Genomic DNA, 11270 nt, shown 5'->3' on the forward strand with positions numbered 1-11270 from the left:
TGAAGTTGCCCTAGCTAAAGACAATGTATCTTGACCAATATCCATTCAACTCCTTCACACTACTGATGCTGAGCAAATTCATCAAATATTGCAGCCAAGAATGAGACTATTTGGCCCATCATACCTGTGCTAGCTCTTTGAAAGAGCTATCCATTTAGTCCCACTCCCCTGCTCTTATCCCATAGCCCTGCATTTCTTTCCTTTTCAAATATATATCCAATTCCCTTTGTATGCTTCCACCACCCTTTCAGGAAGTGCATGCCAGATCGTAACCAGTGGCTGTGCAAAAGAATTCTCCTGAACTCCTGTTTGGTTCTTTTGCCAATGGTCTTAACCCCTCTGGTTACTGACTTACCTACCAGTGGAAACAGTTTCTGCTTAATTACTCTAACAATACCTTTCATTCCAAACCATTCCTAATTATCCATCGAGTATTTACGTATGTTTTACCACACAGTCTTAGCAAACATCAATGAGGTTACCAGCATCATCCTCTGCTTTGCTTGGGTCCTGCAACTCCATATATCATCCTGGGCCAGAAGTGTTGGCAGATGATTTGAGTGCATGGTGAGATTGCACAGGGATGACTAATCATGTATATTTATCAGTATAGCTTTTCTGCAACCAGTCCAATGGATCCAAGGGAATTCAGAATATCAAATCCAAATTAAAGGGTTATGTATACTTATAGATGAGTGCCAGCAAAAGGGGACAGTTTTGCCAAGCTTCAAAATTAATTTCATGCATTTCTGAGCCTTGGCGAAGGTTGGGAGGGAGGAAAAAAGTGTCATATATATATGAAGTGAGAAGAAACCCAATGCAGATTGCTCATAACAGATTCCTGTGAGCATGGGAATGAACAGAACGGCAGACGGTCCCTTGTCTCAGGGATGGATTAATGGATATATAGCTGCATGTAGTGGATGTAAGGAGGATTGTCCAATGCGGCGCTTCCTAGATGACAATTGGACACCCTTCATGGAAGCAGGTAGTCAGCAGGCTGAGCACTACATAGTCAACAGAACCTGGGACGAGATGGAGAAAAAAAACACACAAAGAAGAATCCAGCAAGAAATCATTGCTCAGTCATATCTTGTAGACAGTGCAAAGGTTACTCGCTGCAAAAATTCCCTCACAAAACTTTACAGTTTGTTCTTCACACCTCTGCCCTTCAGAAATTCAAACAAGTATGCAGGTGGGCGCACACATTGGCGGGTACATTATGACACCATGCAAAGGAGGGAAAGACATCGTATAATATAATACCCACCATTTTCACCCTGGCAACACCAGGGCACGAGGTGCAAATCTGGTGTCCAGTTTCAACAGTTGGTTTCCTGAAGAAATTGACCACGTAGTGATGGATTGTTTTCGGAAAACTGGCCATAAAAAAAGCAGCAGCTTATGACAGATTCCAATTTCAGCTTCCCCGTGTCACCTGGCCCACTAATGATGTGCCAAGACACTGAAACAAATTTCCCCACCACTTGAAGTGGGCATTCTAACTGCACCATAAATGGCACAAGTGCTCCAGCCCTCCTCCGCCCCCTCCAAAAATTATTTAAATGCCCGTGACCTCAGGAAATGGAAGAGGGTCAGGAATTTAACTAATGGATGAATGGTATTCTCAAATCTCTGTCATTACAGCAGCAGAGTGGCACTTGAGGACATTCAGTGTCCATGTCCAGGATTCTATTTACAATATGTCCAGTTCAATCAAACAGACATAAAAGTACATAAATCTCAGGAAGATGCAGAATCGCTGACATCAGGTGTGTCCAAGATTGCTCCCACCTCAGATGACACAAGGAGTTAGATCAGCTTCTTCTTCACTGTCCCAAAGTTACTGGGTCTTATTTGACTTATATTAAATCTAAGACCATTAAACAGGATTATATATACACAGATTTGCAACGTAGAGTCTGAAGATCTAAAAATAGCTGTGAAAAGGATTATCTGCCAGAGTTAGATATCAGCACAGTTCTCTGAATGCTTCAACCTGCTAATATTTCAAATATTCCTGACAGAAACGAAAATTACTCCAATAAACATATGTGATCTTTCCACCGTTAGCAGGGCTGAGGACTCTCTCTTTGCTGCTGAAGGAAGTTTACATTTCTTCTCAGACAATAAGAACTACAAACTTAATTTTTCCTCAGTGTTATATTGATAGTGACAGACAAATGGAAACATAGGAGCAATGAATCTCTGAATGAATATCTATATATCTTTTATTTATCTATCGATACAATTAAAAATCTGATCAGCTCCTTCTTTGTTACTAATGATTTGATTGATTTATGGGAATTACATGCTTCCATTGATGAGTTTGTAGGAATTGTATTTTTGGATGATAAAGTTTTTGATTTTTGGATACTCAGGGGATTGAGGGAGATGCGGATAATACTAGAAGATGGAGTTGAGGTAGAAAATCAGCCGTGACTAAATTGAATGGTGGAGTCGGCTCGAGGGGCTGAATGGCCTGCTCCTATTCTTATTCCTTATATGTGACAGTTATTATTACTGATCATGTGATTACCATGAACCTATCATTGCTCTATTATGCCAAAGGAAGTAGGTGTTGCTCCCCTTGGGCCCCTCTTCCAGCTCATTCCCAAACGTGCAGTTTACTTGCACTTAAACCCTCTCCTAAGCCTCCCCACACAACACCAAGTGCTATCCAGTCTCAAAACCCTCACAACTTGCTCCAGACTCAAACACCCACTTCCCAAGAATAGGCTCTCTGTCTTCAAGATTTTGAGAATGTGTTTCCACTGATGGGGGAATCTCGAACTAGGGGACACAGTTACAGAATAAGGAGGCACACATTTAAAACTGAGATGCAACGGAATTTCTTCTCTGAGGGTGGTGAATCTCTGGAATTCTCTACCTCAGAGAGTTGTGGAGGCTAGATCACTAATTGCATTTAAAGAGGAGGTAGATAGATTTTTGAAATCTCGGGGAGTCGAGGGTTATGTGGAGCAGGCCCGAAAGAGTAGTTGAGGCCTGGGACAGATCAGCCATGATCTTATTGAATAGCGGGGCAGGCTTGAGGGGATGAATGGCCTACTCCTGCTCCTATTTCTTATGTTCTTATGTTCAATGCTGCTGTCCAAGGTCCTGAATTGCTATTGATCCCTGAAGTCAGGTCTCAAGTCTCTGCAGCTTCCTAGTCAAATAGTAAAATTACTGCAGCTAGCAGGCAAGCACTAAAACAATGGCTAGGAGCAGTCTAAGGAAGACACATACTTGTACCAGTATAGTGTAAGACGACCATGGAGACAGCTTACACCTCACAAGGGGTAAGATTTCTGTGTGGTACATCCAAAAAAATTGTAAAGCCATCCTTCATAAGCAGGTTCAGAATCTCATTACACATTGTGCACAGAACAAAATGTTCCCCTTCATATCTGGCAAAGGTTTGCTAGCCTATTTTGAGAACTTGTCTACCTTCTTTGACGGTCATTGTAGATCATCAACTTCTTCTGGGAAATGATTGGGCCTCAGTGCTGACTAATTCATACTACATTGTGTCAAGTGTAAGTAAAGGACCAAATAAAACATAAAAAGAACACATTACCATATAAGCCAAGTAATAACATAACCCTTAATTCAACGCCCTGAGAAAGTGAGCATTAACCTTTATTTTGCTACAATATTTAAACACAATCTAAACAAGCTGATATCATTCTATCTAGACCCTGAGAAATCAAACTGCAGCATGAAGAGTGGGCCTACTGCCAGCTTAATTCCTTGCACTTCACATAATGTGCCCCCTACAGGCAGACATGTCAGAGTGCTAGACTAAAAGAAAAACGGCCAAGAGAAAGTTGGTCTCTTCAGGTAAAAAAAAATCTTCGGCACTATTGGAGCTGCACAGAACATGACTTCTTCAAAGTTATCACACTAAAATGTTAATAAAAGAAGGAGCTTGTGTTTTTATACCATGCTTCATGACCTCAGATGATCCAGAGCAGTTTTTTTTAAATTCATTCATGGGATGTGGGCATCACTGGCTAGGCCAGCATTTATTGCCCATCCCTAATTGCCCTTCAGAAGGTGGTGGTGAGCTGCCTTCTTGAACCGGCGCAGTCCATTGGGGGTAGGTATACCCACAGTGCTGTTAGGAAGGGAGTTCCAGGATTTTGACCCAGCGACAGTGAGGTAACGGCAATATAGTTCCAAATCAGGATGGTGTGTGACTTTGAGGGGAACTTGCAGGTGGTGACGTTCCCATGTATTTGCTGTCCATGTCCTTTTATTTGGTAGAGGTCGTGGGTTTGGAAGGTGCTATCTAAGGAGCCTTGGTGCATTGCTGCAGTGCATCTTGTAGATGGTACACACTGCTGCCACTGTGCGTCGGGGGTGGAGGGAGTGAATGTTTGTTAATGGGGTGCCAATCAAGCGGGCTGCTTTGTCCTGGATGGTGTCGAGCTTCTTGAGTGTTATTGGAGCTGCACCCATCCAGGCAAGTGGAGAGTATTCCATCACACTCCTGATTTGTGCCTTGTAGATGGTGGACAGGCTTTGGGGAGTCAGGAGGTGAGTTACTCGCCTCAGGATTCCTGGCCTCTGACCTGCTCTTGTAGCCACGGTATTTATATGGCTACTCCAGTTCAGTTTCTGGTCAATGGTAGCCCCTAGGATGTTGATAGTGGGGGATTCAGCGATGGTAATGCCATTGAATGTCAAGGGGAGATGGTTAGATTCTCTCTTGTTGGAGATGGTCATTGCCTGGCACTTGTGTGGCGCGAATGTTACTTGCCACTTATCAGCCCGAGCCTGGATATTGTCCAGGTCTTGCTGCATTTCTACACGGACTGCTTCAGTATCTGAGGAGTCACGAATGGTGCTGAACGTTGTGCAATCATCAGCGAACATCCCCACTTCTGACCTTATGATTGAAGGAAGGTCATTGATGAAGCAGCTGAAGATGGCTGGACCTAGGACACTACTCTGAGGAACTCCTGCAGTGATGTCCTGGAGCTCAGATGATTGACCTCCAACAACCACAACCATCTTCCTTTGCGCTAGGTATGAGTCCAATCAGCGGAGAGTTTTCCCCCTGATTCCCATTGACCTCAGTTTTGCTAGGGCTCCTTGATGCCATACTCGGTCAAATGCTGTCTTGATGTCAAGGGCAGTTCACTGTTAATGAGGTACTTCTGAAGTGTAGTCACTGTTATTGCATGGTCAACAATTTATAAACCATGACAAGTGTTGCAAGTTAGAGTTGCCAACTCCGTGTGGACATATTCCTGGAGATTTCTTCACATGCCTGCTTCCAATCAACCTGCCCCATCAAACAGCCATTTCATCCCATCGCCAATGTCCAAAAGTGTTCAAGGAAAATGAGAAACGCACACTTAATTTTTTAAATACTGCTGTGATATTTCTTCTCCCCAGGTTGCTCGCAACAGTGTTTAGAATGATTTTTAATTCCTGGAGACTGCAGGGCATTTGCCTGGAGAGTTGGCAGCTCTATTTTCCAGTTAATCTGTTTTTGGTAGTGTTGGATGAGGGAAGAATATTGGGCAGGAAAGCTTCCAATTTTCTTTGAATCGTGCCATGGGATTTTTTTTCATATCAATCTGAACAGACAGGTGGGGCCTCCTTCCAAAATCTTATCTGAAAGTCACAACCTCTGACAGTGCAGCATTCTCCCAATACTGCACTGAAGTGTTAGCCCCAATTACCAGCTCAAGTCCTGGAGTGGTGTTTGAAGCCATAACTTTCTGCCTCAGAGGTGAGTTTGTTACTCAGCCAAGCTAGCATAAAAAGACCATAAATCCACAACAATCTATATCCGGTTAGATAAATAGGGAGGGACACTGTTAGATCTGGAAAATATTATCACTTTATCAGCAGCGAATAAAGCCAGGAATACTCATTCATGATGCTGAGATCTCATTGATAAATGTATTGAACTAGGGAAGGAAACAAAATTCCTGAAGTTTCCATAAAGCGGTTTTGCTGATATTTTTGTGATCATCAAGGTTTGAATCCAGCCCGAGCTTTTGGGGTGAAAGTCTCCTTAGAAATGGAAGCATTTGAAATAAATTGATTTTAGAGATCGTTCAACCGATTTGTGAAACATCTTAACTGGAACAAGTTGGGTTGGCTCAGACTGGCCACATGTATGACTGGTGTGCAAAGCAGGTATGCCACACTGGCTCTCACACTGGCTGCTTTTCTGAGGTTAGGTTCAGGGACATTGTTAGAATATTTAAGGAGGAGCTTTACTTTGCACCTACTCATAACAACAACAACCAAACAACCATTCGCTTTTTGATAACACCTTTAGCATAATAAAATATCCCAAGGTGCTTCTAAGACTGCTTGATGGGATATCATTGAATTACATTGACCTAGACCTAGACCTGTAGTACATACATTTTATAATAAAATAGTTGGCGTCACTTCCGTAGGAGAATCTCAGAAGGGGTACTGGATGGCAGGGTGCCTGTTGCTAGGCAGATTATACTTGGAGAGGAACGGCAGAGGAAATTGTACCTCTACAGTATCTACATAAATAAAAAACAATTGTCTATAGTGCACCATTTAGTCTCACAGATCTGATCAGTCAATGCTAACCATCTGTCCATTACTACAGTATTGCTCACATGATTACCAGAGACTAACTGACTGGATGCCAGCCTGAAAATGAGTCCAGGGACAGAATTCTGCCTCCATGCTTCATTGCAACTCTTCCCTAAGACTCCAGCATCATGCAAAAGAAATTTATAATTCCCAATCTCCCTTAGGGTTGCCAATCCTCCAATTTTGCCCCAGAGACTCCAGGAATTAAAACTTAATTTCCCAGACCCTGCTGAAAACAACCTGGGAGAAACTTTATTGGCTCACTTTAAAGAAAAATATGTTTTTACATTTTTCTTTGAATTCTTTCGTTTATTAGTTATAAAAATCTTGGGGATGGGACAAGGGCTATTTCATTGATAGTTAAGATTAATCCAGTTGGGTATCAAAGAGTCCATTCCCTTGCCATGGGAAAACAGTGAGCCACAACGTGTTAGGCCACTAATGGCGGGAGTGAGGGATGGTGTGGTTAGAGGTGGCAGGTCATGTGATGAAAATTCCCGCAACACATCCGACCAGAGTTGGCAACCCTAGTCTCACTGTCCCCTCTGAGCCCAAACATCAGGCTCCAGATTCCATTCTTAATCTAAGGCCAATCCTCAGGGTGAAGCCCCTCAGTCTGTTCAAGCCTAAAATCAAGGCCAAACCCCAGGCCCCAACCTAGCAGCTTGCTTACAGCCTGAGGCCTCATTTGTCTCCTCACCCCTTCGCCCCAGGGCTAAAAGCCTGACAAGCTAAGACATCATCTTCATCATGTGACGTCAAGCATGAGGGATAATGACATGCTTCAGCATAATTTACACTGCCTTGCCTGTTTTCTAGGAACATAAGGAAAGGCTTGCCTTTTTCATGAAGGTGACAGCCTCCAGGACATAAATAACAATTAGACAATGTTCAGGTTCAAGGCCACACCACTGGCAGCGTTGACAGTACCGGCCACTTATTAATGGTGACATTCATGACTAAAGTATCAACACCAGCAAATAATTAGTCACTGATTGCCATGCATCTCCATGGCCAGGAAATGTTAAAATTATCACATTCCCAATTGATATTGCAGTTACCTTAAGTACTGTGCATAATAATCATTGTTTTTTGAAGACAAGCACTCACCCGTCCTGTCTGAGGAACTTCAGCACAAATGGAAATGCCACAGATGGAGAATAGCTGCCAGTTTATTTTACAGCAGCCCTGAGGGGCAGGCTATATTTACCCATCAGTAAAACCACCTCCGTCCAAACATTACATCGTATTCTATGTAGCATCTGTCACAGCATTTCAACTTACTTCTGGTAAATTCTGTTTTATAATTAGCTGGGAGGCATAGTGGAGGCGTCGATCTCACAGGCCTTTGCTGTTAATCTGAAAAGAAAAGTGATTGCAGGAACAGCTTCGTTCACAGTGAGGTATGTGGATAAACCCTGAGTGTGAACCTTGACTCATAGGTGTGACTCTGAGTCCTGCTGATAACCCGGTAAAAAGCGGTGGAACATGAATCTTCTGAGATGAAATGTAAAATGTACATTCTAAATAGTATTGGCAAGTGTAGTGAGGCACCTCATGTACTGTATTGAAAGAGACTGATATGCATTACATTTTGTTTATTCATTCATGGGATGTGGGCGTCGCTGGCTAGGCCAACGTGTATTGCCCATCCCTAATTGCCCTTGAGAAGGTGATGGTGAGCTGCCTTCTTGAACTGCTGCAGTCCAACTGAGGTAGGTAGACCCACAGTGCTGTTAGGAAGGGAGTTCCAGGATTTTGACCCAGCGACAGTGAAGGAACGATGATATAGTTCCAAGTCAGGATGATGTGTGACTTGGAGGGGAACTTGCAGGTGGTGGTGTTCCCATGCATTTGCTGCCCTTGTCCTTCTAGTTGGTAGAGGTTGCGGGTTTGGAAGGTGCTGTTGAAGGAGCCTTGGTGCGTTGCTGCAGTGCAGCTTGTAGATGATACACACTGCTGCCACTGTGCGTCGGTGTTGGAGGGAGTGAACGTTTGCAGATGGGGTGCTAATCAAGCGGGCTGCTTTATCCTGGATGGTGAGGATGCTTCTTGAGTGTTGTTGGAGCTGCACCCATCCAGGCAAGTGGAGAGTATTCCATCACACTCCTGACTTGTGCCTTATAGATCGTGGACAGGCTTTGGGGAGTCAGGAAGTGAGTTATTCATTGCAGGATTCCTGGCCTCTGACCTGCTCTTGTAGCCACGGTATTTATATGGCTACTCCAGTTCAGTTTCTGGTCAATGGTAGCCCCCAGGATGTTGATAGTGGGGGATACAGCAATGGTAATGTCATTGAATGTCAAGGGGAGATGGTTAGATTCTCCCTTGTTCTACATGGTCATTGCCTGGCACTTGTGTGGCACAAATGTTACTTGCAACATCAGCCCAAGCCTGGATATTGTCCAGGTCTTGCTGCATTTCTACACAGACTGCTTCAGTATCTGAGGAGTTGCGAATGGTGCTGAACATTGTGCAATCATCAACGAACATCCCCACTTCTGACCTCATGATTGAAGGAAAGTCATTGATGAAGCAGCTGCAGATGGTTGGGCCTAGAACACTATCCTGAAGAACTCCTGCAGTGATGTCCTGGAGCTCAGATGATTGACCTCCAACAACCACAACCATCTTCCTTTGCGCTAGGTATGACTCCAACCAGCAGGGAGTTTTTCCCTTGATTCCCATTGACTTCAGTTTTGCTAGAGCTCCTTGATGCCATACTCGGTCAAATGCTGCCTTGATGTCCAGGGCAGTCAGTCTCAGCTCACCTCTTGAGTTCAGCTCTTTTGTCCATGTTTGAACCAAGGCTATAATGAGGTCAGGGGCTGAGTGGCCCTGGCGGAACCCAAACTGAGCGTCACTGAGCAGGTTATTGCTAAGCAAGGACCGCTTGATAGCACTGTCGAAAGCACCATCCATCACTTTACTGATGATTGACAGTAGACTGATGGGGTGGGGGGGGGGTAATTGGTCGGGTTGGACTTGTCCTGCTTTTTGTGTACAGGACATACCTGGGCAATTTTCCACATTGCAGGGTAGATGCCAGTGTTGTAGCTGTACTGGAACAGCTTGGCTAGGGGCGCGACAAGTTCTGGAGCACAGGTCTTCAGTACTATTGTTGGAATATTGTCAGGACCCATAGCCTTTGCAGTGTCCAGTGCCTTCAGTCGTTTCTTGATATCACGCGGAGTGAATCGAATTGGCTGAAGTCTGGCATCTGTGATGCTGGAGAGTTCAGGAGGAGGCCGAGATGGATCATCAACCCGGCACTTCTGGCTGAAGATTGTTGCAAATGCTTCAGCCTTATCTTTCGCACTGATGTGCTAGGCTCCCCCATTATTGAGGATGGGGATATTTGTGGCGTCACCTCCTCCAGTTAGCTGTTTAATTGTCCACCACCATTCACGGCTGGATGTGGCAGGACTGCAGAGCTTAGATCTGATCCGCTGGTTATGGGATTGCTTATCTCTGTCTATTGCATGCTGCTTATTCAGTTTGGTACCCAAGTAATCCTCTGTTGTAGCTTCACCAGGTTGACACCTAATTTTGAGGTATGCCTGGTGCTGCTCCAGGCATGACCTCTTATACTCTTCATTGAACCAGGGTTGGTCTCCTGGCTTGATGGTAATGGTAGAGTGAGGAACATGTCGGGCCAAGAGGTTACAGATCATGGTTCTACAATTCTGCTGCTGCTGATGGCCCACAGTGCCTCATGGATGCCCAGTTTTGCATTGCTAGATCTGTTCGAAATCTATCCCATTTAGCACAGTGATAGTGCCACACAACATGATGGAAGGTATCCTCTATGTGAAGAAGGGACTTCATCTCCACAAGGACTGTGCGATGATCACTCCTACCAAGACTATCATGGGCAGAAGCATCTGTGGCAGGCAGATTGGTGAGGACAAGGTCAAGTATGTTTTTCCCTCTTGTTGATTCCCTCACTACCTGCTGCAGACCCAGTCTAGCAGCTATGTCCTTTGGGATCCGGCCAGCTCGGTCAGTAGTGGTACTACCCAGCCACCCTTGGTGATGGAAATTGAAGTCCCCCACCCAGAGTACATTCTGCGCCCTTGCCACCCTCAGTGCTTCCTTGAAGAAATGATCAACATGGAGGAGCACTGATTCATCAGCTGAGGGAGGGCGGTTGGTGGTAATCAGCAGGAGATTTCCTTGCCCATATTTGACCTGATGCCATGAGACTTCATGGGGTCCAGAGTCGATGTTGAGGACTCCCAGGGCAACTCCCACCAGATTGCATACCACTGTGCCGCCACCACTGCTGGGTCTGTCCTGCTGGTGGGACAGTACATACCCAGGAATGGTGATGGCAGTGTCTGGGACATTGTAAGGTATGATTCCGTGAGTATGACTATGTCAGGCTGTTGCTTGACTAGTCTGTGGGACAGCACTCCCAACTTTGGCACAAGCCCCCAGATGTTAGTAAGGAGGACTTTGCAGGGTCGGCAGGGCTGGGTTTGCCGTTGTCGTTTCCGGTACCTAGGTCAATGCCAGGTGGTCCGTCCAGTTTCATTCTGTTTTATTGACTTCGTAGCAACTGAGTGGCTTGCTAGGCCATTTCAGAGGGCATTTAAGAGTCAACCACATTGCTGTGGGTCTGGAGTCACATGTAGGCCAGACCAGGTAAGGACAGCAGATTTCCTTCC

Source organism: Heterodontus francisci, chromosome 9 (genome assembly GCF_036365525.1).
Source record: "Heterodontus francisci isolate sHetFra1 chromosome 9, sHetFra1.hap1, whole genome shotgun sequence".
In the NCBI taxonomy this organism is placed as follows: domain Eukaryota; kingdom Metazoa; phylum Chordata; class Chondrichthyes; order Heterodontiformes; family Heterodontidae; genus Heterodontus; species Heterodontus francisci.